Source organism: Suricata suricatta, chromosome 9, assembly GCF_006229205.1.
Source record: "Suricata suricatta isolate VVHF042 chromosome 9, meerkat_22Aug2017_6uvM2_HiC, whole genome shotgun sequence".
In the NCBI taxonomy this organism is placed as follows: Eukaryota; Metazoa; Chordata; class Mammalia; order Carnivora; family Herpestidae; genus Suricata; species Suricata suricatta.
In genome coordinates this window covers 136,601,908-136,626,103 of record NC_043708.1, presented here as the reverse complement: position 1 = coordinate 136,626,103, position 24,196 = coordinate 136,601,908, and the positions used below count along the sequence as shown (strand labels likewise).

Below are 24,196 nucleotides of genomic sequence, written 5' to 3'. Positions count from 1 at the left end.
TCGGAGCGGCCGCCGGAGCAGCGCCGGAGATGGGGTGAGTGAGCCCCCCGGGGGGTGGGGCGAGGGGAACGAGCGCGCGGCCGGAGCCCGCCAGCCCGGGGCCGTCGACCCCGCGCCCTCCGCCCCGCGCGCGCGGGTCCCCGGTGGGGGCACCCCGGCCGGGGCGCGGACTTCGGACCCCGCTTGGTGGCCCCCCCCCGCACCCCTCACCCCCGGCCGGGACCCCCTCCGTATCCCCGGCCGGCCCCGCGGACCCGGGCGGCCTGTGTCCGGGAGCGCGCGGAGCAGTCTGTCGACCCCCGCGGCCGGGTTCCTGCCAGGCGGAAAGGAAATAGAAGTTTTCCCTGGTAGGGGCGCAGACCGGGTGACCCTGACCCCCGGCGCGCAGGGCCAGCGGACTCGGACTCGGCTCGGAGCCGCGCGGGGGTGACGGAGTGTGCAGGGAGCGGCGAGGCTCCGCGCTCGGGCACAGCGGAGTAGGACGCCGGGCGGGGGGAGAAGTTGCGATACTCTGTCGAAGTGACTAATGCCTGTGAGTATATAAAGTAATTTAAAAAGGCAGGATTGATTTCTCCTTGGCGGCTCTGCGAGCAGTAGGCGCTGTGAGTCAGGGAGCCTTGCGCTAATAACACAATTAACACCTTGCATCTGCTGCTCTGTCCGAGCGCGCGGTGGTGACCTGCCGTCCACGTTCAGGGAGCAGTTACTCGGCCCAATTTACAGGCGAGGAAACTGACGCCTTCGGTGGTTGAGAGGCTGTCCCCAGGGTGGGCAGCCGAGGAACGTTTGTAGAAGGGTATTTCGTGTGTCTGCAGGGGGGAAGCCACAGCCTGGTGGGGGCGTGGGACGGGGGTGGGGGGGTCAGGGAACCAGAGTTCCCGAACTTCTCTTCTCTCCTGCCCTGTGCTGGGTGCCCTTCAGACAGCCCTTCTCAGGACCCTAAGACCTCTGCTGGCTGGGGCTAGAGACCTTGGTTTTCTCTGTGGGACTGCGGAGGAGTGGAGAGGGCCGCGTTGTCCTGGCGGCCTGACCTGGCTCCCGTGGGTGGGTCGGGGGCTCTGGTGCCCCTTACTCCAGGTAAGTTTCTGGAGTCTTCTTACCCAGGGAACGCTGCCTGTGGGGTCTGCAAAGTGTCGGGAGGAACCAGAGGCAGCCCAAGAGGAGTTTCGATGAAGGGGGGGGGGCTCTCCAGGCCCCCATGAGCAGGACAGAGTGGGGAGGGAGAGGGGCGGAGAGCTTTGCTTAAGACATTGGCATCAACCCAGGAGATTTCACACGCAGAGAAGCTGCGGGTGACTTTACCCGAGGCGTGCTGGCTGGGAGGCAGGTTTTCTGTGACATTTCCCGTGACCTCCCGGTAGATCATGAAAAGGCTGCTCTCTGTGCAGTAGCAGAGAGCTCTGATTTCATACTTATAAAAATGTGTGGGGACAAAGGAGTTGGCAAATGTAGGTCTCAAGACGGAAGAGAAAAGGGGTTTGGTAATTTTAACTCTCTCTGTCCCTCCCCCTGCTCTCCCCCGCCCCCCCCCCCAGACAACACAAAACCAACTCCACACCCTTTCGTGTTCAAAAACTAATATTGAAACTCTGTGGTCGAGATCAAATAGTTCTGTGGAAATGAAAATGTTTACTCGTAAAAGCTTAAGGAAAATGTCAGAAGATCATTTTTGTTTGTGGAGCATCAGGGAGGAGTGGCTTGGGGGTCCTGTTAACATGGACCGTGGCTTTCCTGCAGTCGGAACATCATTCAGCACGCGGCCCTCGCTGCTGGTGGGTGAGAGCTGGCCCGCCCCCCACCCCACTTCTGCCAGTTCCGATGTGCCCACCTCTTCCGTGGTTTCTGGGCACCGACTCACCGGGGCTGTAAATTGAAATCGAGTTCAGGCTGGATGCGCGTTGCAGGCAGAGGAGGGTGGAGGGAGCTATTTTCACCGAAAATAGAAGCAATGTCATCCTTTCCCAGAGTGCACGGGATGAAGGAAAGAGGAAAGGGCAGCCAGGAGGGGACCCCTTGGCGCCCTGTAGCCCGTCACAGCTCCGCTGTGTGGATGTGGCCAAGACTCGGGGGAAAATCCGAGTATTTCTTCCCCCACCTGAGTGCTTTTCCTCTTTCAGATGCTCGCTGTTTCCGCTTCTCTTCCGTGAAGAGTTTTGCATTTAAGTGTGTGGTTTCCCCAGTAAGGTGGTGTTCTCACTCCCGAGGCAGCAGCTGGCACGCTCTCCCCCTTCCTCGGACCCATCTCCCCGCCCCCCCACACCTTGCCTCCCCCCACAGAGCAAGGAGCAGCTCCTGGTCCTGTGGCCCCGGCTTCCCACCTGTTTCACCCACTTGACTGGCCACCCTGTCCCCTGTCATCTTGTCAGGCAGTGTTACTCTGTTCTCCCAGCCCCCCCCCCCCCCCCCCCCCCCCCCCCCCGTCCAGGCTGTCTGACATCAGCATTCAAACATGCTTTGGTCCAGCGCCGGCCTGTAGAACTTTCCACACTGAGGGAAAAGCGCTGTGTCTGCATGGCCCAGTTCAGCCAGGGGCACTTGACATGTGGCGAGTGTGACCAGGGACCTGAATTTGTAACTTAGTTTCCATCGACACGGCCACATGTGGGTGGCGGCCACCATGTTGGGGGGTGCCCCCCCAGCTTCTGTCACTGTGCGTCTCTCTCCTGCTTCCTCGCTCCCCTTCACCTGGAAACGTCTGTCCTGAAGCCACTGCGTCACTGGCTTTCATCACCTACCGTTCATCACCCTCCACGCTGTGCACCCCACCCCGACGGCGGGGTTGCGGGGAGCCTGTGCCCTTGCCTTAGCCTCTTGGCTGTTCCCTCCCCCTGGAACAACTGCCTGCTCCCCCCACCCTCCCGCCCTGCAGCTTCTGGCCGTCACACACCCCTGCTTTCCTGCTCCCCTTCCTGATGGGGCCGCCTAAGGCCCGGGCCCGCTTCCTTTGTGCAGTCAGCACTCTCTTCCTAGATAATATTGGTTAGCCTCCCACACCCGCCGGTGACGCCCAGGTTTTTATGTCCAACACAGCCCTTCTGGGGCTTCCAGCTCTCATCCATGAATGGAGCTCCTGATACCGCCTCCAGCTCTCCCCTCCCCTCCCCCTTCTCCATCCCAGTCACTGACCCCGCCACCCGCCTGCTTGCTAGGCCTCTCCCTTCCCTCCCATGTCCACACTGTCCGTGGGTCCCGTGGTTCCACTTCCGGGTTACTGTCTGGTGTCCACCTGTCCCCAGGATCATAGTCCCCACTCTGGTCCCGGCCACCATCACCTATTTCCTGGACCAGCCTCCACTCTGGGTGTCTCTAGTCCATTCTCCATGCAGGGGCCCAAGGGACTGGCTTTATAAATTGCAAATCAGGGGCGCCTGGGTGGCTCAGTCGGTTGAGCCCGACTTTGGCTCAGGTCATGATCTCCTGGTTCATGAGTTCAAGCCCCGCATCGGGCTCTGTGCTGACAGCTCGGAGCCCGGAGCCTGCTTCGGATTCTGTGTCTCCTTCTCTCTCTGATCCTCCCCTATTCGTGGTCTGTCTCTGTTCTCTCTTTCAAAATAAATATTAAAAAAAATTTTTTAAATTGCAAATCAGGTCACGTCACCCTCTTCCTTGAACACCCTGCAGCCACAGGGGATGGCCTGTGCCCCACCTCCAGCTTCCCGTGTCCACCCCTCCCTGCCTTCTGCTAATGTGAGCTTCATTTCTTCTCTTGCCCTATGTGTGGGGGGCCAGTCTTTGAACTTGCTCTTCCCTCTGCCTGGGAGGTTCGTGCCCCGGTTCTCAAACACCTTCCTCCCCATGCTTCAGGCTCCCACGCCAGGGTCGCCTGCAGAGCCTTTCCCAACCACTGCCTTCCTTGCTAACACGGCCACACCTGTTTGTCTACAATTACTCACCGCAGCGCACCTGTGGTCATTGGGCTTTTTCCCTTCCTGTTCTTTACAGTTTGTCTTCCTCAATAGGGTCCCACCAGGGGAGGGCCTTACTTTTGTCCCCAGTGTCTCCTAACACCTGGCACAGTGATTGGCACCTGGTAGGCCCTCAGTACTGTCTTGGTGGAGTTAATGCTTGAGTGTGATGGGCAGCCGTGCTTGGATGCTGGCCTGGAAGTTGTGATAATTTTGGGATTACCTTTTATATAGCTTGCTTAATTGAGGGTTACAAGGGCCAAGAGAGAAAGGAATCACATTTGGATGCAATTTTCCCTGAATGCTAAAGCAAGCCATTTAGCTTTTATTATGACTTGGGTTCATTTCCAGGCTGTCAGCTGTCCTCGGAGTATTTAGGTTATAAATGATCTTCTTACTCGCCCGCAAAAGGTAACAGAAAAGCCAGCTTGCCTGCGGTTGTGACTTTTAGCTCATTCTGTCAGTGTTTACAAACAAGGCCCACGGTAGTCCTGCTCGGCCTCGGCTTACGCCAAGATCACGTTGCCGCGCGCCATGCGATCGTGGTGATCCGATACCTCGGGCCTCCCCTCGGTAACCTACACGGGCAGCTTCCTTTGATGTTCACTCCTTCTCGAGTAATTTTCCATTCTTCCCGCAGTGTGTGAACGTTGCTTGGGGTTCATGTTGACAGACACAGATACGGTCTCTCAGACCTGTTGAGGGAACCTGCCTTTCTTGGTTCTGTCTTGGGCTTTCTAAACTTCACTTTCTAAGGTTTATTCGATCTGTTTACCCATAAGGCATTTACGGGAGTGACTCCTGGAGGAGGCAGAACGGGCAGACCTTCCAGATCACTCCTGCCCTTTACAGAGACTGTATTTTAGCATCGGAGGTAAAGCTGTGTATAGAGGTGCCAGCTTCATGTGTGTGTTTAAACAAAATGCAGTGCAAAGGGTGTCCGAGGCAGCGCCTGACGGTTTGGGACACGTAGGACATGCCCCGTGTGCTGGAGGGAGCGCCAGGGTGCTGTTAGCCTGGAGGATCGCCGTCCTCACGTGGGTAGCCCTTGGCGTCACACCTGCCTGTGAAGGTGGAGAGAATGCATGACTAGCAGTGAGGGACTGCTCTTTGGGTTGACGTTCACTTTGGGGACATGCCATCCTTCTTGTTGGAAACAGCCCCGAACCCTCTTGCCCTTGACAGTTTCACAGTGCAGTCAAGGGCACATGGACTGCTCCTACACAGTCCCCTGAAGGAAGACTCGGAGCAGAGCAGGTGGGTGGTTCTTGTCAAGTGGACTTCGTGATTTGTGGGAATTAATAGGTTTCTTTTCTGTCATGGCTCCTGGGGAACTCAAGTTAAATGTGTGGTCACCCTCAGCATGTTAGTCCTCATCTGTTACCTACCTACCTACCTCCCTTCCCTCCCCTCCCCTCCCCTTCTTTCTTTCTTTCTTTCTCTTTCTTTCTTTCTTTCTTTCTTTTCTTTTCTTTCTTTTCTTTCTTGTGTTTATTTTTAAGAGAGACAGAGTGCAAGTGGGGGAGGGGCAGAGAGAGAGGGAGACACAAGCAGGCTCCAGGCTCTGAGCTGTCAGCACAGAGCCCGATGCGGGGCTCGAACCCACAAACCATGAGATCATGACCCAAGCCGAAGTCGGATGCTCAGCGGACTGAGCCGCCCAGGCACCCTGTCACCTTTATTCCTTGTTCCGCTGTGTGGTCCTTCCCTTTTTTGCTTCTGCTCTTGCTTCTCTACCACTAATTTTTTTTTAACAAAATGAAAATAGCTTTGCTTTCCCCCCCTAATTATAAAAATGTTGCATGTTCATGCTAAAAAATAACAGTGTAAGGAAGGAAGTGAAAATTACTTGTCATCCCACGTCTCAGGGATAACCCCCATCGGCAGTCAGGTGTCTGTCTTTTCAGACTCTCCCCCGTGTGTGCGCGTCTCTGTGTGTAGATGTAGGTCCTCCTAGAACAAATGCATTTTTAGCAAAATGGAATCATTTCCTACATCTGTTTTGTAGCATAAGTTTTTCAACTTAAAATACCTTGAGTGGACATCTTTTCATGCCCGTAACTATAAATATACATCATCTTTTAAATCAACACCTCCTTTTAATTTGTCACTTTGCTGAATTTTATGCATCTTTGTAAACTTGCTTCACTCCTCTGTAGCACAAGACAGTGTATTAAAAAGAAAAAAGAAGACGACATTCTGACAGTTCCTTTAAGCAATCGGTTGCTCTAAATGAATTACCAAAGGAAAGACGCGGTAGAGAAGCCAGGATCACAATGAACATCGGGTAATTTGCAAGCTGTGTGGTTCTGGGTGAGTCACTGCTCCTTAGTGAATCTTGTGAGAACACCAAGAATTCATCGCTGTTGCTAAGGGTGCTTGGTGGACGAGGACCCAGCTGCTCGAACTGTTTCTGCTTGTTTGGAAATATCAGGGCGGAGCGATTCTGCTTCCAGACCTGGCCGGGAGGGCTCTCTGCGGGCAGAAAGCACGGCGCTTCGGAGCCTTTGTCTCCTGAGCACCACGGCCCCTCCTCTGCAGAACTCGCCTGGCCAGAGGGCTGGCGGGGCCGCATCCTGGAAGGACGTTCTAGTCCCCGCTTCGGCTGGAAGGCAGTTCACCCCCCCCCCCCCCGCCACAACCTGGGCAAATCCTGTGACATGTCATCTCAGCCAACACAGGCAGGGACGCCCGGGTGGCTCCGTCGGCTGAGTCCAGTTCTTGGTGTCCATGTTTCTGGGTACTGTGCACACAGGCTGCCCTCGGTCGTGTTACGGGTTTGGAGGTGAGCGCTGGCATCGTGACCCAGTTTCCCGGCGGGTGCGCTTGCGTGGGAGGGGATCAGGTTGGAGTCTCTGATGAACTACGCCGACGTCTCCAGTAGATCTGCCGCCAAGCGCTTAGTCATATGGTATCATTCTGGGAGAATTTATTTAAATTACATTTCAAATTAGCTTGTTAGAATAAAAATATGCTTGTGGGGAACACATTTAGACATTTGTCACCGACTAGAGAGATTTAAGGAGGAAAACACATTTTTATTCACAAGCCTCGTTGGTAGCCGTGTTGTTATTATTATTCCGCGAGGGAGCTGGGAACAAAGACATCACCACCAGCCAGAGTTAACCTGAGACAGGTGCATTAAGAAAGCTCTTGGGCAGGGGGCTTGGTGGCTCCGTCAGCTGAGTGTCTGACTTCAGCCCAGGTCATGATCTCGCGGTGCATGAGTTCGAGCCCTGCATCAGGCTCTCTGGTGAGCACAGAGCCCACGTCAGGTCCTCCATCCCCCTCTCTCTCCCCCTTCCCCCCATTCACACTCTCGCTAAAAAATAAATAAAACATTTAAAAAAAAGAAGAAGAAACCTCTTGGCATACAGGTGTCTTCCAGCCGCACGGAGGCTGGGTCCCCCTGAGGGAGGGGCTCTGGCTGGCCCCTTTCTTTTTGCCTTGTCTCGGGGAAGTCACAGGTGATGGCAGCTGAGGCCCTTTGTCTTCTGGCGCTGGGGGTGGGGGAGGACTCTCGTCTGTGGATTATTGGGTAGGGGGTGTCCACAGGGACCCAATTAGTGAGGAATATTGCAGACCCTGCTGCCTGGGTATTGGATTCCTTCTGGGATCTTTAATTGGGAAAGCTTTCGATGGAGTTGCTCGGAGAAGTGGGGGAGAGGAGGGTTGCTTTGACTTGTGTGGTCCTCGGGGAGGGAGGGGACCGAGGAGGCCCTCGTGGGGAAGAGGAGCGGAGCTGTTCCGGGAGGCTCCGCAGAAGGGTGGAGAGGCGCTCCTGGTCGACCAGGCTTCCGGGCGGATCTGTGCTCCCGAAGGTTGAGGAAGAGCTCTGTGCCGCCTCCGAGGGACTGAGGAGAGAACTGTCCTTCTCGTGTGGTGACCAGTCCCCGGGGCGGGGGGCACGGAGCCGGGTTAAATGCAGTCAGACCCCAGCCCATTTCATCCCTCAGACCTCACTGTCTTCCTCTGTTCAATGCACAGCGAGGTGACCAAACAAGGGAATGTGTGTGAGGCATCGGGCACAGTGCCCGACACGGAAGCGCTCAGTAGGTGGCGGCCAGGTTTGTGATTTCTGTCGTCAGCATCACCGTCATTTCTGCTTTGTGTGGAGCTTTGGGTGGAGACCCCCAAGGAACCTTCTGGAACGTGTGGCCAGAGTGTCCCTGCTCTTCGATCCTCTCTGCTGCTTGCTCGCAGTCCTGAGTGGTGCTGGAGTCGGTGTCTGTCATCGGGTGGACCTGATGATGTGAAGTTTGTCCTCTGAAGCCGTGGGCACAGCACAAACCCCTCAGCCTGCGCGGGTGGAGGGGGACGGGGCGGAGGAGGGGCAGGGCCGGGAGAGCCAACCCACGTTTGCCAAGAAAGCCAGGCCGCCGGCCATTTGCTTGCACGGGAGATGTCCGTGTGGGCAACGAAACGAGGGGCTTCTCCCCACGGTGGGCCTCAGACTGAGGACTTAGGTGGCAGGTTGGGGAGCCCCTCACGTGATCATTCATACATTCATTCACTCATTCCTCCAAGAAATCCAAGAGGCCATCCACTGTGGGATGCCGGGAACACAGTGATGAGTGTCTGTGGTCCCATGACACAGGGAAGGTGGACGTCAGACATTTCACCTAATGGGTCAATATGGGACCTAGGGGCCGTGGGGGCTACACACCCGTAGGATTCAGGGCCTTGCGTTTCGTGGCCCTCACCCGCTCCTAGGGGTCCGGACTCCTTTCTCTTCCCTCCTCATCTCTTCATCAGCTCCTGTCTGAACGGCGACTGCCATCTGGCTGCTGAGCGCCATCTCTGGGCCAGGTGCCAGGAGGACAGAGGTCATAGGCCGGGGGCTCCTTCCTCCGGAGAGAGAAGCATGGTGAGCAGGTCGCCAGGGCCATGACATGAGCCTCGTTCTTGAAATACAAGGATAGCATGCTTCCCTCTGCAGGAGGTTTGAGAGACTTCTCGAAGGAGGTGACCTTCGGACTGGGTTTTGAAGGATGGGCAGGAGTTTCTCAGCAGAGGAGCAGGAGTTCAGGATGGGCTGGGGGGAGACACTTAGATGGGGAGAGCGGCTCACGCCCATGGGAGGCGGTGAGGCCTGGAGGCCCAGCAGAGACCCCGGACTCCGTCCTGCTGCCCCTCCCGTTCACTTGGCTGCGTGACCTGGAGCGAGCCACTGACTGCCTCGGAGCTTTAGTTTCCTCATCTGTGAAATGGGCCTAATAATGGTACCAACATCATAGGGTGGTTGTGAGGATTAAAGGAAACCCACGTTTTGTTTTTTGGTTTTTGGTTTTTTGGGGTTTTTGGAGAGACAGAGACAGGGCGAACAGGGGAGGGTCAGAGAGAGAGAGGGAGACACAGAATCCGAAGCAGGCTCCAGGCTCTGAGCTGTCAGCACAGAGCCTGATGCAGGGCTCAAACCCATGAACCGTGAGATCATGACCTGAGCCAAAGCCAGACGCTCAACCGACTGAGCCACCAGGCGCCCCGGAAACCCACATCTTGATGTGCCGCAGCTGCACGTCGTGGGCAGGGAGGTGGGGGGAGCGTCGAGTACACGGCCACGTCAAGTGCTCGGAAGGTCAAGAAGGTACAGGCAGGAGGGAGAGGCCTTTGTGTTGGGGTGTTGGGACTTGACCCCGTGGGTGGCAGGATCCAGCCAGGGGTGAGGCCACAGGTAGCGGAGTAGGTGGGCCTGGTACCAAAGAATGAGGCCTAGTGGAGGCCGCAGCAGGCAGGGAGCTGGGACCAGGAGATGACTGCGGGCAGGGGGAGGAAGCGTGTTGGACCAAGGGTCTGTGCACGCAGTCAGCAGGCAATGGGAGAACATTGTCAGGCTTGAAGATGAGAATGATTCTTGGGTAGAGGACATTGTTCCAGAGACAGGAGCGAAGGGGATAGAGTGGAGGGTTAACGGATTGCAGGGAAGAGGCCTTACAGGACCGAGCCTCAGTTTGCACCTGGAATGTCGGGAGGAGAAGCGGGGGAGGGGACAGAGAAGATGTGGCACAGGCATATCTGGTGTAAACCTCCTCCTGCTCTGTGACCGATCCGGGGCAGGCTCGGGGAAGGCCCGTGATGCGAGAAAACGGAAACTGTATGCACGGCGCCTCACTGGGGTGGGAGGGCTCCAGGATCTCTCCCAGAGAGTTGCTATAGGGGCACCGGTGAAGCCGTCGCTTCCTGAGACGCTGGTCGGTTGGAGCTGTTATGTCCGTACTATATCCCACTGAACTCTCACAGCAGCCCCCACATTCGTCGCTGGGGAAACTGGCCTGGGGAGATTCCGTGATCCCTGCAAGGTCCCAGAGGAAGCGGCAGGGTTTGGGAAGCCAGCTTGAGTCTGAGAACAAAATCCGTATTCTTGAGAGGGGCTTCTGGGGGCCAGATCCCCTGTGGAAGTCACGTGGCCAGTGGACCCATGGCTCCTGATTGCTGGGGTGAGAGGAAGGGACAGGCTGGGATGCCAAGAGGTCAGATGTTTCTTGGCTGTGTGACCAGTGCCATCGGCTGAGGTTGGGAACACAAGAGGAATGTCTTTTTTTTTTTTTTTTTGGCAGGGGGCAGTTATTGAGAGCTTAGTTTTGGGTGGAGATGGTGAATTTCCATCTGTGGTGGGTCTTCCATGGGGTGGCCTCTCTAAGTAGAAATTGGGCTCTGGCACTCGGCAGTCAGGATTGAGCCAGGGGTACGGACTTGGGAGCCGTCCCCTCTGGATTCCGGCTCCCAAGGGGAGGACGGGTCGGGAAGATGACAAGGCAGCTCTGGCAAGGGTGACAGTTGAAGGGACAGAGAAGGAGCCAGTAGAGGAGACAGAGAGGCCGGAAGAGAGGGTGGCTGTTCTTGGGGCGGAGGCCTCAGACAGCTTGCAGAAAGGTGGGGACCTTGGTGTGCCCTAGCCACCACTGTGGGGGGAGCACACAGAGCAGGGTGGATTCTAAGGGGAGCTCTAGCCCAGAGTAGAGCCCCAATCCAGGTAAGGCCTTTCGAGGAGTGGGTATGTGGTGAGGAGCGGGCTGTTTGGGGGAGATGCGGGAGGGCCTGGGGGAAGTCAGGGTGGCTTGGTCTCCTAAACTGGGCGTGTTGGGAGCCGAGGGCAGAGAAAAGGAGGAGATGGAGAAAGTGAGAGGCGGTGAGGCTGGGGGCAGGGGGCAGCTGCAGCAGGAGCCTCAGGGGCGGAGTCAGCCCCCGAGGGGCCCCGAGGGTCGTCCCCGGAGCCCGGGCAGAGGAGCAGGAGTGGAGGCATCACACATGCATGGTGTGGTGCATCCGGTTTGGAGGTTGCGGGGGGGGGGGGGGGGATGGCTGGAGGCAGATCCACACTGTCGAGTAGGCTTGAGCGCCCTGTTGGGGGTCCAAGGGCATGAGTTTGTGACGGTGCTGGTCACCAAGCCTGGAAAACACGCCCTGGCGACCTGGGAGCGCGAGCAGAGGCAGGCAGTCCCGGCCCCAGACGGCGGGCATCCAGAGACGGTCACTGGCTGGACGCCGAGCGCTGTGCTGTCCACCGCAGGGGACAGTGCGCGGGCGGAGGAGGGGGCCTGCCGTGTCCCCGTCAGTCACCTCCCTGCCCTCGCTCCTCCGAGTGGCCAGTCATTGTTCTGTTTTAATAACTCGTCCAGACCCGTTCTAAAACCGCATTAAAATTCTTGCCAGCACGACCTCTTGGAGTAATGAGATCTGTAAGTTTATTAGCCTCTGTGAGAAGTGGATTTCCCTGCTCCACGGGAGCGGGTAATCTCTTGGAGGGATGAATGTTAATGTGCTGACCTGGAGGGTGAGCTCGACGCCTCGGGGTTGGAGGGAGGATGGCGGCGGCTTCTTGGTGCCCCCCCCCCCCCGCCCCCTCCTGACTTAGCAGGTGCCTCATGGAAGGTGGGCGGGTCACTTCTGAGTTTCAGTTTCTGCTCAGCCCTGTTCAGGGAGTGTCACTGTGGCCCAGAGTTAAGATGCCCAGAGAAACCAAGTCATAAAAATACCGGGTCACATTATATGAGTCTCATTCTTCTCGTAAAAAAATTTTTTTAATGTTTATTTTTGAGACAGAGAGAGAGAGAGAAAGAAACAGAGCACGTGCCAGGAAGGGTCAGAGAGAGAGAGGGAGACACAGAATCTGAAGCAGGCTCTAGGCTCTGAGCTGGCAGCACAGAGCTCGATGAGGGGCTCAAACCCACGAACCCAGAGATCATGACCTGTTGCCCAACCGACTGAGCCCCCCAGGCGCCCCTTTCTCTCTAAGAGGGGAGAGGAGGCGATGGGAGCAGAGTCTTGTGCTGACAGGACTATCTAGCCTGCGTGTTCTCTCACCAAGGCCTGGGGATACACTGGAGTTGGCGTGGGCATCAGGGCATCCGCTCTGCGACCACACTGGCATGCGTCCTCTGTCACCCCCGGGTCGGCCTTCACGTGGGCACATGGACCGAACAGTTGACGCGAGCCCCTTGCAAGGCGTCCGGCTCTGCAGCAGTGACCTGTGACTTCGTCCTCATTAGTTGGCATTTCAAGACTGCTGTAACCTAGCCTGCCATGCGTGCCTTTGGGGTGCCCTGGGGACCTGGCCCCTGCCCCTCTATGTCGTTAGTCACATAAGACATGTCATGTACTGCAGGGTTATGTCGACATAGTATCATAACCCGTGTCTCCCTATCCCAGCCAGCCAGACCAGCACAGCCCAATAAGACGTCAGTGCCCCGTGCCGAATTGCTCATGTTCCGATGTCTGCGTTCAAAAAGCAAAAGGAGGGGCACCCGGGGGGTTCAGTAGGTTACGCATCTGACTCTTGATTTCGGCTCAGGCTATGATCCCGGGGTTGTGGGATTGAGCTCCATATTGGTCTTTGCACTGATAGCACGGAGCCTGCTTGGGATTCTCTCTCTCTCTCTCTCTCTCTCTGTCTCTCTTTCTCTGTCTCTCCCTGCTCCTCCCCTGCTCATGTGCTCTGTCTCTCAAATAGATAAAAACCTGAAGAATAAATTAAGCAAAAAGAAGGGTGCCTCAGTCAGTTAAGCATCTGGCTCTTGATCTCAGCTCAGGTCATGATCCCAGGGTCATGGGATCGAGCCCCACCTCGGGCTCTCTGCTGAGCGTGGAGCCTGCTTAGGACTCTCTCTGCCCCTCTGCCCCTCTCCTCCGCTCACACGTGCACTCTTGCACGCGCGCTCTCTCTCTCATAGATAAAATGAAAAAAAAAAAAGCAAAAAGAAACAGGTAAAATAAATTCAATGTGTTTTAAGCCAGTATACCCAAAACATCATCGTTTCAACATGGAGTCAGTAGCAAGTAAATCAGACACGGTCCCTCTTAGCACGGAACTCATACTCCGTAAAGAAGAAAGACTCCGCTCGTCTCTCCACCACCAAACGACAAAACACCACCATGTGAACGGATTTCCAAGCGGGATGGCGCCGCCGCGAGGGGAGGCAGCCAGGGCTGCACAGCGGGCCCCGGGGCGCATGGCTCCAGACACCCCCCCAAGGCCCCTGACATTTAAGCTGTGGCCTCGCGTGGGAAACGGACACAGTCGGGAGGAGCAGGGGTGCGGGCTGAGCGTGGCCAGGAGCAGCCGGAGTGCTTGGGAAATGGAAATCTGCGTGGTTGGAGGGCTTACCAGGGAGGGGACACGCTCCTCCTCCCCCCGTTGTGACAGGATGACCCCCGCGCTCCGAGGAACCTGGACAGGCCCGGGGTCCCTGGGCTCAGGGGACAGAGGATGCTGCCCGAGGCTAAGGAGGCGGCAGAGGCGAGGGGAAGGAGTGGGCGGGCTCCTCGGAGCCTGAAGATGGGTCTCCGGGACCCTGGGAGGGACGGCTGTGGGGGGAAGGGAGGGGGGAGTTAGGAGGACTCCTGGGGTTTCTGGGTTAAGCACCCAGTAGGTGTGGGGACGCCCGGAGGAGGAGCAGGTCAGGAGTGCGGCGGGGGGAGTCAAGGTCAAGAATGCACATGTCCAGCTCGAGGTGGCGGGCGGAGTGTGGAGGAGGCAGTTCAGTGTGTGCGTGTGTGGGGCTCAGCAGAGGGCAGACCGGAGGTGGGGAAGGTTGCAGTGGAGGGAGGGAGGGCAGGGGAGGAGGGGCTGGGGGCCGAGCCTGAGCACCCTTTGCCTCCATGGTGGTACCGGTGGTACCGGAAGGCGATGCGGGACGAGTGTCTCAGGAGGAGGGCTCGGACATCCGTGCTGCGCTACTGAGAAGTGGCCTCTGATCAGGAGGCCCCGGCACCTGCTGGTGGCCCTGACGTGAGGCGGGGCCGGGAGCGCGTGGTGGGACAGGAGGGGGTGGGCTGCTGAGGGAGCAGACTGGGATGATTACGAGAGGCCTGAAAGGTATTTAAGGGGTGCCCGGGCGGCTCAGTCGAGGGTCTGACTTCAGCTCAGGTCATGATCTCAGTTTGTGAGTTCAAGCCCCAGGTCTGGCTCCAGCTCTGTGCTGATAGTGCAGAGCCAGCTTCAGAGCCTCTGTCTCCCCATCTCTGTCCCTCTTCCACTCATTCTCTCTCTCTCTGTCTCTCTCTCAAAAAAAAAAAAAAAAAAAAAAGAACACTTAAAAAAGTGAAAATGTACCTAAGATAGGAGAGCCCCAGCACATATGGATGCTGACAGGACGACAGGGGAGCCCCTAGAAGATGGCAGCGGCGGGGCTCAGCCCCAGGAAGGGGTGAGGCAGGGAGGAGGCCACAGCGGAGATGACACAGGCTCCTGATTTCCCTGAGGCGGGTGGGGAGGGTCCCCGGCTGGGGTGGGGGGGCGGGCAGGGTGTGGAAGTTTGAGGAGGAGGAGAAGGTGTGGATTGGCAGGGAGGGGGCAGTGCGCCTGCGAGAACCCCAGGCCCGGGGGCCACTGCTGACTGACAGTTTGAGGTCAGAGAAAAGGAATTTAAAGGGAAATGTGTCCACCCAGTTTGGGGGTGTCGCCCGGTGACTTGGGTGTGGGCTGGAGGAGGCAGACGTCAGGGTGCGCCAGGCCGGGGGTGGGGTGTCCACGCGGGGTGGGGGGGGGCCTTGGAGGGAGAGCGTGAGGCGTCTGTGGGGTGATAGGTCCCTCCATGCTGCGGAATTGCACCCTGAGGGGGTGAGCTCCCTGCGGGGAGGGGTCCCGCGGCCGGCTGTGGGAGAGTGCCCCTGCAGGGATGTGGGGAAGATGGCATCCCAGTGGGGGACAGGACGATGAGGGTGATCAAGGTGCGTGGTGACAGTAACAGCGGGTGGGCGGAGAGAGAGAAGCCGGCCCGAGCTGAAGCCCCTGGTCAGTGACAGGAGATGACTTGGAGGTGGGTGAGCTTGGGGGCAAGGCCGGTGGCTGGGAGGGCGGGCCTCTGAGGCTGTGGGCAGAGTCACGTGCGGGGGCCAAGTTCAAGGCGAGAGACAGGGAGCTCTGTGTGTGTGGCCGTGTGACCCTCGGGGACCGGCCTGGTCTCGGGGAAGGCCGGAAGGTGCGGGGGACACCCCGGCTGGGCTGCCGGTGCCTGCTGACTCGGGACGGTTTGGGGGAGTCCCTGGGGGAGGGAGGAGTGCAGGGAGGAGCCTGGGGCCTGAGTGAGGCCAGTGACCCAGACGGGGCGGAGCAGGGGTGTGGTGATGGCATGTCTCTCTGGGCCTGGGAGGGACTCAGTGTAGTTGGAAGGTGAGCTCCATGTCGAGTCCGAGTCCGCCCGGTGACGTGTTCGTCCCAAACGCTGACAGACACTTTGCAGAGCTCTGTCCAGTGTGACACAGCAGGGCGATCTGATGCTCGCACCAGAGCTCACCCCCGTCTGGTGTGCAGGGACATCTTGAGGAGCTGAGTGGGAGCGGGCTGGACATGTCCCCAGGGGAGGTTCGAAGGACGGTGTCTTGTGTTTTGTAAAGTTTTTTTTTTGGAGGGAGAGAGTGTGCGAGTGGGCACAAGTAGGGGAGGGGCAGAGAGAGAGGGAGAGAGAATCCCAAGCAGGCCCTGCGCTGTCAGCACAGAGCCCAGCATGGGGCTCAAACTCGAGAACTGTGAGATCACACCCAGGCTGGGACCAAGGGTTGGCCGAGCCACCCAGGCGGCCCAGGGAGGGGGTCTTAAAGAGCCGTGTCTCCACGCAGCTCCGGGGCCTGTGGACACCCCTCCCCAGGCGCCATGGAGAAGCTGCGTTCCTGCTTTCCTGGGGAGGGACCCCGAGCTCTTATCAGATTGTCAAAGGGGTCTTTGACCCAAAAGAGTTCAGAGCCACTGTTGACAAGACTTGGGGTGCCTTTGGCTGGTGATGGGGGGCAGGGGTGAGGGCGGGGGCAGAGGAGAGCAGTTTCTGTGCAGACGGGGGGAGGGGGGTACTGCAAGTGCCTGTCCGACAGAATGGGGGCGCTGGGGCTCCGGCAGAAGCTCTGTCCACACCTTCCTGCTCATGAGTAACTTGGGGTGTGGCCGGGTTTTCTCCGGCCTCAGGGACAGCGTCTCCTGGGCTGAGCTTTGCTGGGAGGCGAGGCCCCCATGGGTGCTCACGTGTGCAGCTCTGCGCGTTTCTGGAGACCGAGGAAGGAAGGGCCCCCGCCTGCTCGTGGGTCTCAGCTGACTTCCCTGTGGCGTGGGGCGCACGTTCTTCACGGTGTTGTCTGGGCTCCTCCCCGCATCCCATTCGGGGTGCGGACCCTCCTCGTGGGCCCTGTGGTGCACCCACCCGTCCGCACACCCACCCCATCTGCGGCACTGGGTTCCCTTCCCCCATGTGGGGTCCCGTGGGACTTGCTGGCCCGGGTGTGGCACAGCTTTCTCCTTTAGGGGGCCCGGTGTGTCCAGAGGGACGGCTGGACCCCTCCCCGACTTGGCACCGACAGAATCGGGTCCACCAGATTTACAAGTGACTCGTGTGAGACCGAGTGATGAGTAATTGAGTTTGGCTTTGTCAGAACTTCCTCTTTTTTATATTTTTACGTTTTGTTTTCTACTCTCAATCTTCCTTTCCCCCCCCCCCCGCAAAGCAGGCCTGCCTCACCAAGGTTGGAATATTCTGGAAAACTGAAATTAGAATCCCACAAGTCTGACTGAAAGCTGTATCACTCACTTTGAGGGAGGGCGCTAAAAGAAAAAGCCACTCCTTGGCTTCGCCCTTGAATTCTAAATGTTCTGAAAGCATTGCCCACAAAGGGGCAACGGCTCGTTCCTTAAATAATTAAGTAGAGTGCCCGGGGAACGGGGTGGCCCCCAGGCCCGGTCCGCTGGAGCCTTGGGGGCCCTGTCTCTCAGGGGGAGCATCCAGGAGCTGCTCCTCAGGAGAATCGGGTCGGAGCGGCTTCAGACAGCTGCCTTCACGCACTCGGTGGGGTTGGCACGGGCCTGACCGTGTCCTGAGAGGCTGCAGGTGGCATGTGACGTGGTGCCAGCTTTGCCCGTGAGGCTCCGCCCACTGGCATTGGAGCTGGTCTCCCGTGTCCCCTCACTGCCATGCGACTGGCCACGAGTGAGGACAGTGGCCTCAGGCCATGCCTGTATCCTCATAACCACTATCGCATTGGCGCCGGCTTCTGTGTATACTTGGTAGAAATTTCTGGAAAATGTGTATAGGGAAGAGAAGGCCACTCCTGGCGGAAAGCCTTCCCTCCACGAGCAGTGGTGGGAGCTCGCCCTTGGCCGGGCATTTCCCCGCTGTCTGTCGCTCTGGGGTCTCCCAGGTCTCTGTCACCGAGGCCACAGAATGGCATGTGCTGGGCAGACGTTGGTCACGCCAGACGGTCATTATGGCGTCTTCCTCTGTTTCTGGACAAGAGCAAGTTCAGCCGGAGGGAGGGGAACTAAGCTGTGTTGCCTATTTCCCATGGTTGATGGACGAGGAAACTGGGGTTCAGAGAGGGTCAGTCACTTGGTGAAGGGAACCCCGTTGGGCCGGAGCAGCACGGGAGCCGGGGTGTGTGTGGTCCAACTTCTGAGGCTTACGCTTCTCGAGACTTCCACAATTCCTCCAGGAAGGCGGCCTTTGTTTCAAAAGTACAACGGCGGCGGGGGGCGGGGGGTGGCTCCTGGGGGCTCAGTCGCTTAAGCTTCTGACTTCAGCTCAGGTCCTGATCTCACAGTTTGTGGGTTCAAGCCCCTCCGTCGGGTTCTGTTCTGACAGCCTGGAGCCTGCTTCGGATTCTGTGTCTCCCTCTCTCTCTCTGCCCCTCCCTGCTCATACTCTGTCTCTTTCTCTCTCAAAAATAAGTAAACATTAAAAAAAAAATACAACTTGTGGCCTAAACCTTGGCTTGGAAAGACACGTCCCCAGGAATTTCTGTCAGTCTACCCATATCTTTTTTTTAAAGTTTATTTTGAGAAATAAAGAGAGAGCAGGCATGGGGAAGGTGCAGAGAGAGAGAGAGAGAGAGAGAGAGAGAGAGAGAACCCCAAGCAGACTCTGCCCTGCACAGAGCCCAACTTAGGCTCGAACTCACAAACCATGAGCTCATGAGCCAAGAGTCAAGTCAAGAGTCGGATGCTTAAAGAGACTGAGCCCCCCGGCGCCCCGGTCAGTACACCTTGGAAGGGAGGGTGCACAGCTGCTCGCACAGCTGTCCGGGGTTCCGCAGATTTCTTCTGCCCAGAGTCTCCTGAGCCCTGGTTGTGGGTTCCCTGTCTCATCCTCCGGCCGCCCACTTTCTCCCTGGGCCCTTTACTTCTCAGACTTCAGTGGACATTCTCAGAAAGACTGGATTCCTTAGTGTCGGTGAAGTGAACGTTGTGATGGCATCTACTGAGCCGGGTTTCACATCGCGCAGTAGGAATCTGCGTCTCCAGTGAGTGAGTCTCTGCGGCCGCATCTGCCTGTGATCAGTTACGCCGGTCTTGGTGCTGACCGCTGACCGGAGCAGGTGCGCGTCCGCCCGCAGCCTCCCCTTGCCGGCGGTCAGTCTCTCCGGTTTGTCAGTGGTTCACACTCGACGTGGCTGTCTGCTGCTTGCCTCAGATGCAGGAGGGCCCTGCCTGCCTGCCTCTCCTTCCTTTCACTTCCTTCTTCCTTCCTCCTCCTCCTTCCTCTTCTTCCCTCCCTCCTTCCTTCCCTCCTCCCCCCTCCCTTTTCTTCCTTCCTCCTCCTTCTTCCTTTCCTCCCTCCCTCCTCTCCTGCCTCTCCCGCCTCCTTCCTTGCCTCCCCTCCTCCCTGTCCTTGCCCTCCCTCCTCCCCTCCCCTCCCCAGCTCTGGCCGTGCTGCTGGGGCTGGGGCTATCCCACCTGTAACAAGGGCTTGCCCACCAGAGACCTAAGCGGGGAAGGTGCCTCAGGGACGTGGTTTTCAGGGCTAGTTTTCCAATGAAAAAGCACTTTGTCTCACAGAAGTTGAGGGTTTCAAGCCCCTTTATCCTACGTAGCGGGTCAGACTGAGTCTGATGTCGTGAAATTTGGTGTTCTGCATGCATTTTCTGAAACTTGTTGGGTTTATTTATATGGCCCTTTCCCTGGAGCAGATTCACTCACGGACGCTTAAACCAGCCTGGTGAACGATGGGCGCAGCTGGGAAGAGGAGGTCACGGGCTGGAACTGTGACCTGATGCCTGGATGGTGCCATGTCAAGTGTCAAGTGTTGGTTTTGTTGGTTGGTCTGGTTTGGGTTCTTTTGCTGGAAGTTCATGGTTGAGGGCCTTCCGGATCACCTGTTTTTAGAACGAACGTTGCCCAGTGGTCTCTGGAGCTGCCCTTGGCGACAGGTAACATCACCTCCCTCCTCTGCAGGGTCACGTCTCTGCGTGGCAGAGACAGAAACCACTGTATGTGCTCCGGTCTCTGTGTCTAAGGGCTTCTGGTGTGTCCTTGGGCTTATCAGAGTCAACTGCTGGGTCACGGTGGCAGCCAGCGGGAGCAGAGCTGAGTTCCAGATGGAGGTCACCTTGCAAACAGCACTTAGCCCAGCAGTGAATGTCGTATATCCTACCTGTGCTCCAACACCTAGTCAGTTAGGTACTATTTACTGAGTACCTCCAGGGGGTAAGCAGTATTTACCGAGTACCTCCGGGAGTTAAGCACTATTTACTGAGTACCTCTGGGAGGTAAGTGGTATTTATGAGCTGCTCCGGGAGGTAAGTGCTATTTGCCGAGTACCTCCAGGAGTGACTCAGATGGATTTGGCCCTGTCCTTCTAGGGAAAATGGATGTTGAGTAATTACAAAGCAGTTCGTTACAATTCATTCATTCAACAGGGATTTGTCTAGTGTCTGTATTTGCACCAGGACTGCTCGTGTATTGAGGACATCAGTGCCCAGACAGACCAGAGGCCCTGTCTTCGGGGAAGCTTACATTAGAATGACACAAGCAATAAATTAAAATAGGACAAATAGTGGCGCCTGGGTGGCTCAGTTAAGCGTCCAACTCTCAATTTTGGCTCAGATCGTGATCTCACGGTTCATGAGTTTGAGCCCCACATGCGTGGGAGTTCTCTCTCCCTCTCTCTCTGCCCCTCCCCTGCTCACTTGCTCTTTGTCTCAAAATAAAAAAAACCTGTTATATTTTACTTACTTTTTAAAGTTTGTGGTATAGAAGAGGAATACTTTTCCTCTCTTCTTTTTCAGGTTCTTTGCTAGTCTAATAATTAAATGGCCATAAAACAGATTAAGAAGAGAAAATGTTAATTATGTACAGGAGCCCCCAAGATGTGAGGCTCAAGGAAGTGACGAAAGCAGGCAGTGTTTTTACCTTTTAGACAAAGAATTGAAGAGACAGGCTTGAGCTGGGTGCGCTGAGTGCAGCAGTAACTGGGTGCAGTTACACAGCCTCCTGAGCCTGGAGCCCCGTCCCTGGTGCTGAGGACGCCCCTGGTCCTCCTTGGCCAGGGAGACACCTCCCCTGGGGGATTCGCCTCCTGCTTTCTGGGGGACAGAGAAGAGTCAGGTTGTCATGTTTCCAAAGTAACGTTAGGGACACGTGGGTGGCTCAGAAGGTTAAGCATCCGACTCTGGATTTCTGCTCAGGTCACTGTTTGTGAGTTTAGTGAGTTTGAGCCCTGCATCAGGGTCTATGCTGACAGGGCGGAGGCTTCTTGGGATCCTCTCTCTCTTCCTGCCCCTCCTCCCCTAAAATAAATAAAGTTAAAAAAAGAACTTTAACTAAAAATAACCAGTAAGCCACAGTGTAGTATTTGGGGCTGGCGGGCGGTAAGTGCCGGGGGAAAGCGGCAGGTGAGGGTGGCCGGGGTGTGATAGGCCAGGCTGGAGGGGGTGTCTGTTGTGCCCCCCCCCCCGCCCACGAAATGATTCTGGGCGGGTGGGAGTTACAAATACAAGGCGGGCTATGACTGAGGGTTGCAGGGCTAAGGGGAGAGAAAAGGCTAAGCACCTGGAGGGGGGAGCCTCTCCTGGTGTGAATCGAAATGACTGAGAATCAAAGCAGGAGTCGTGTAGGAGGGAGGCATGGGGTTCAGGAGCTAAAATCATCGAGAAGTGAGGGGGAGTGACACGGGGGTTGCAGCATGGCTGTGGTGAGGGGGAGTGGACGCGGTGGGGTGGATGGGGAGGGGTGTGTGGGTAGATGGGGAGGGTGGTGGCGGGGGGGGGGGGGGGGGGGGGGGGGGGGGGAAAAGCGTTGTCTGCAGGGCAGCGGGGAGACAGCAGCCAGCCAGCCCCGTTCAGCGCCCTCAGCGCCCGGCAGGGGAGTTACACAGGGCAGTGGCGCCCACAGGCTGCTGTGAGTCTGTATTTATAATAAATATGTGTTTGCTCTTCTTCCCAGTGTGGCACTGAGCTCCCAAAGCCTTTGGAAGTTCCTGAGCTGAGAGCCCAACAGGTGTCTATTGTTATGTTAACGAGGTGGCATTTGGGAGAGCCCTGAGGCAGGGGGTTGGTGGGGGTGAGCCAGCCCTGTGATGAGGTGGTTGGAACTTTCTGGAGTCTGCATCAGCTGACAGTAGCCAGTGATCACCGCCCACGCCCGCATAATGGAGCTTCCAGGAGCTAGCATGGTTTGGAAGGCGGCCTGTGGGAGAGCCCGCGGGGATTTGGAGAGCCTGGCCTCATGCCCATCCCCGTGCCTCACCCCGAATGTCCCTTCCATCCTGCCGGTCCCAGGGACTTCCTTTCATGACAGACTGGTGGGCTAGTGAGCCCAAAGTGCCTCAAGCAGATTCATGAGCCCAAGAAAGGGGGTGGGGACCTCCCGGGTGCAGCTGGTAAGTCAGCACAGGTGACAGCCGCCACCTGCAGGTGCATCAGAAGCAGCGCCGAGTGGGCGGCCACGTGGGCCGGAGCCCCTCGCCGTGGGGTGGAGGCCGTCGGCAGGTAGGACCGTGTGGGAACTGAGGTGCGCCGAAGGACACCCACCGGCTGTCTCAGAGGACCTCTCGGTGGCGGTGGCGGTGGTTGGGGACCACACATTAGGCAGCATCTTACTTGTCTGAGGAAGGGCCATTTGAGAGAGTGGCCGGTGGGAAGTTTGGTCCAGAGACGGTCAAGAGGGAGCAGGAACTTTCCAGGGCCACACTCTGAAGGAGGCCTGCCTCATGGTGGGGGCCGTGCAGGCTCGGGGGTCATGGAGCTTGGGAGAAAAGGTTTCCCAAGGTATTTGTTGAGTGCTGCGGGAGGAAGAGACGTGTTTTGGTAGTTGGAGGGCACCGAGACCCTGGGTAGCCCGAGGGAGGTTGTCTGCGGCCACGCAGGAAGCAACAGGTGAGCCCATCTTACCGGTCTGGTGGCTGGTTGATCAGCATGGTCCAAACAGGCCTCAAAGGCACCTTTCGGGGCTGTAAGCCCTTGGTCAGGAACTTGAAGGTTTGGGGAGCTCAGGCAGAATTTTCTGGACTCTCTGCCAACTACTGGGACTTGGGGTGCAGTGGGGGTGCTGCAGGAAGGCAGCCTGTGTGAGAGGCAGACAGGGATGAGCCTGTTTGCTCAGAGACCTGCCGAGGTAGGTCCTCAGGAGCGCCTCAGCCTGACCGTGGCCATGGCGGGGTGGGGGTGGGGTCAGCGGAGCACGGGTATGGGGCAGCTCTGGGGACATGGCAGGCCACGCTGTCCCGGGGCCACACTCCGCGCCGCACGCACGGGCCCAGCTGGCAGGCACCTGCGGGCTGCCTCGTCCTGCGGACAGCCGAGCGTCAGACCTTTTCTGAGAGAGGAGGCGGAGAAGACCCAGTTCTGTGGTCCCACACCAGACTCATCATACTGGAGGCCACACAGGGCAGGGCAATGGGGAGACGCGCCCTGCTTCTGTGAGGCGTATAGTTCTGCCTGGCGGGGACCCCCGGGGCTCTGGGCGTCTTCCTTCCAAACCTGGGGAAGTAGAACGTATCCGCTGGATGTTTGCTCCTGTCCCCTCCTGTTGTCTCTCTCTCTCTTTTTTTAATGTTTTATTTATTTTTGAGAGAGAGACAGCATGAGCAGGGGAGGGTCAGAGAAAGAGGGAGACAGAATCGGAAGCAGGCTCCAGACTCTGAGCTGTCAGTACAGAGCCCCACGTGGGGCTTGAACTCACAAACCATGAGATCATGACCTGAGCTGAAGTCGGGCGCTCAACTGACGGGCCCCTCCCCCCCCAGGCGGCCCCCTCTCTCCTTTGTCGTTACTGCTGCCAGGCTCTGGCTGTGACTCGGCTCAGAAGGTGGGCGGCGAGCTCACACTGGCAGAGTTGTGCTGCGGGCCCAGGTGGGGCACCCTAGGGGAGGCCGCACGCTGAGGGGTAGGGAGGAGGTTGCTGTAGGGAAGCTGTAAGCGGGGCCACCCACCGTCCCGGGCAGCCTGGGAGAGTCCATGTGTCTCAGCCCGTGTGCGCCCGTGCCCGGGGAGAGAGCCTCCTCTGGCCGCTCTGCTGGAGAGAGTTCGCACCGCTGCCCAGCACGGACCTGCCCTCCTGCCCTGCGGGCCCGCCAGCTGGCAGCGCGCCCCCCGGCCTCTGCTCCTTGCGTTTGCTCAGAGCTCCCGGCTTCCCTTCGAGCTCTGCTCTGTCAAGGCCCTGCGGGGCCTTTGGAAATGAAGACAGATCCCTGCCCAAGGGGACTCAGCCTCCCATGGCGGGGGGCGGCACATGACTAGGTACCCAGAGACGAGGCAGACCGGGCGGGTACAGAGAGCTGGGCTCTCAGAGAGAATGCGGTGGAACCAGGAGCCTCCGGGGGAGGAGGTGACCGGTGTGCACTTGGCCTGGAGGATGGAGGATTCTGACTGTGGGGGCGGGCACGCTAGAGAGGCATCGCCGAAGGCACAGGTGTGCGGTGAGCAGGGGTTTCTGTCAGGCCCGGGTGTGGGGTGCAGGGATCGGAGGTGGGGAGACCACAAAGTCAGGTGGAGACAGAGGCTGGGAAGGGACTCGAATCTCCACTGGGGGGGGCCTGCCTTCAGAGCCGCTGGTGAGCAGCTGGACGGGAGCGGGGCGGGGGGGGGGGGCGCGCCTG

The 24,196-nt window shown here is 57.9% G+C and overlaps 1 protein-coding gene across 1 annotated transcript in view; it reads left to right on the top strand.

Moving 5' to 3' along the window:
* HOMER2 (homer scaffold protein 2) overlaps positions 1-24,196 on the top strand; it is a 79,864-nt gene that overhangs the window by 528 nt on the left and 55,140 nt on the right. The gene's annotated exons all lie outside the window — the stretch shown is intronic.